This window comes from Hyperolius riggenbachi, chromosome 4, assembly GCF_040937935.1.
Source record: "Hyperolius riggenbachi isolate aHypRig1 chromosome 4, aHypRig1.pri, whole genome shotgun sequence".
In the NCBI taxonomy this organism is placed as follows: Eukaryota; Metazoa; Chordata; class Amphibia; order Anura; family Hyperoliidae; genus Hyperolius; species Hyperolius riggenbachi.
Genome location: NC_090649.1, coordinates 8,713,284 through 8,715,783, shown reverse-complemented (window position 1 = coordinate 8,715,783; position 2,500 = coordinate 8,713,284). Strand labels below are relative to the sequence as shown.

Sequence of the window (2,500 nt, the reverse complement as noted above, 5' to 3'; positions counted from 1 at the left end):
AGGATGGTTTCGATCCATCGACCTCTGGGTTATGGGCCCAGCACGCTTCCGCTGCGCCACTCTGCTTCTGTTTGTATTCAACCTTCAAGTTTAAGAAGGGTACATTAGTTGAAATAGTTACACTACTATCTATGTTACAGCAAGGCCCTAATGACACTTTCTCTTAAGGGGCTATGGCCAACAATTGGCCCATATGGTAAGCAAGGTATAAAAACCAACGTACACCTAGCAGAGGATGGTTTCGATCCATCGACCTCTGGGTTATGGGCCCAGCACGCTTCCGCTGCGCCACTCTGCTGCCATACAGTGAATGCTTCATTGTGGGAAAAAGTGGCGTTAAACTTCTTGGAGCAGACTTACTTCCTCACTCCACAAGACACACATACATCCCCATAAAATCATTTAGCAACAACTGCAGGCACAGTCTCTGTGGCGCAATCGGTTAGCGCGTTCAGCTGTTAACCGAAAGGTTGGTGGTTCAAGCCCACCCAGGGACGGCCTTTCCTTTTGTGTTCAACAGTTGTCCGAAGAGAACCCCAGATAGCCATGTAGATTCATTTGAGACACATTGGAATCTCATTCACGTTCATGAAAAGGGTGAGCAGCATCAAGTTCATGTCTTAGTGATACAACAGACATCCCTGGCAGTGTCTGTGACCAAATGAAGTTTTCTGTACCCCAGAAGCAGCAGTAAAGTATTAGCCGGGGATCGAACCCAAAGCCTGGCGACGGCTGTCAAGCCAAAGAAAGGCAGTTCAAGCCCACCCAAGGACAGGCTCGCTTTAGTGCCTTGCTAGCTATTTGTTTAGAACATTATAGAGTGTCTGCATTAAGTGTTGACCATTTAGAAAGAACTTTAAGCTGGCGTAGAGTCTGCTGCACCGGAATGGAACCTCTCCAGAGACTGAGCAGGTGCAGGATGTCCTAACTGTTCAGAGATCTTGTCTTGGTCTTGTCTTCCATGGAATTGTAGGGTGCCAAAAGCAAGCTCACATGCGTTGGCCGGGAATCGAACCCGGGTCAACTGCTTGGAAGGCAGCTATGCTCACCACTATACCACCAACGCTACATGCTGAAACTCGCCTAGCATGTACCATTGCAATATACCCAAGAGAAAAATGAGCTTGCTTATTTGCCTACTTTGCTAGATGTAAGCAGTGGGACACATGGTGATACTGCTTACAGACTTCAATTCAAGACTTCAGAAAGATCATGTGCCCCCCTGGATGATGCTGGTGCAACACACACAGCAAAGGACAGCAATTTGAAGTCTGGAAGATTCCAGGGCAAGGGTGGGAAGGATGAAAAGCTAGGTGGCCATGCAACCATTCCTGCTAACCCAAAGCTTACTTGTGCCCTACAACACATTGGCTTAAGACTTGACCAAATCCAATGCTCCAATATGGGGAAGCTTCTCTGTTTGCTGTTTTTTTTTTTTTTTTTTTTTTTTTTTAAGTGCGGTGTCACAGTTCACCCATCTCTTCAACTGCAAGAACGGCCCAGGAGTAGTCTTAGCTACCCTAATATGTACGTTACAGCAGGGCCCTTATTACACTTTCTCTTACAGGGCAATGGAAACCGTTTTGCCCATGCGATAAAGCAAGGTGCAAAAATGAATTCATGCCTAGCAGAGGATGGTTTCGATCCATCGACCTCTGGGTTATGGCCCCAGCACACTTCCGCTGTGCCACTCTGCTTCTGTTTGTATTCAACCTTCAAGTTTAAGAAGGGTACATTAGTTGAAATAGTTACACTACTATATATGTTACAGCAAGGCCCTAATGACACTTTCTCTTAAGGGGCTATGGCCGACAATTGGCCCATATGGTAAGCAAGGTATAAAAACCAACGTACACCTAGCAGAGGATGGTTTCGATCCATCGACCTCTGGGTTATGGGCCCAGCACGCTTCCGCTGCGCCACTCTGCTGCCATACAGTGAACGCTTCATTGTGGGAAAAAGTGGCGTTAAACTTCTTGGAGCAGACTTACTTCCTCACTCCACAAGACACACATACATCCCCATAAAATCATTTAGCAACAACTGCAGGCACAGTCTCTGTGGCGCAATCGGTTAGCGCGTTTGGCTGTTAACCGAAAGGTTGGTGGTTCAAGCCCACCCAGGGACGGCCTTTCCTTTTGTGTTCAACAGTTGTCCGAAGAGAATCCCAGATAGCCATGTAGATTCATTTGAGACACGTTGGAATCTCATTCACGTTCATGAAAAGGGTGAGCAGCATCAAGTTCATGTCTTAGTGATACAACAGACATCCCTGGCAGTGTCTGTGACCAAATGAAGTTTTCTGTACCCCAGAAGCAGCAGTAAAGTATTAGCCGGGGATCGAACCCAAAGCCTGGCGACGGCTGTCAAGCCAAAGAAAGGCAGTTCAAGCCCACCCAAGGACAGGCTCGCTTTAGTGCCTTGCTAGCTATTTGTTTAGAACATTATAGAGTGTCTGCATTAAGTGTTGACCATTTAGAAAGAACTTTAAGCTGGCGTA

At 46.8% G+C, this 2,500-nt stretch overlaps 3 non-coding genes across 3 annotated transcripts; 2 read left to right on the top strand and 1 right to left on the bottom strand.

Moving 5' to 3' along the window:
• Positions 1-423: 423 nt before the first annotated feature.
• On the top strand, positions 424-497 carry TRNAN-GUU (transfer RNA asparagine (anticodon GUU)). The gene has a single exon. It is a non-coding gene; the product is annotated as a tRNA-Asn (tRNA).
• A 497-nt stretch (positions 498-994) lies between these two features.
• Positions 995-1,066, bottom strand: TRNAG-UCC (transfer RNA glycine (anticodon UCC)). Its single transcript has one exon. It is a non-coding gene; the product is annotated as a tRNA-Gly (tRNA).
• A 988-nt stretch (positions 1,067-2,054) lies between these two features.
• On the top strand, positions 2,055-2,128 carry TRNAN-GUU (transfer RNA asparagine (anticodon GUU)). Its single transcript has one exon. It is a non-coding gene; the product is annotated as a tRNA-Asn (tRNA).
• Positions 2,129-2,500: the final 372 nt, after the last annotated feature.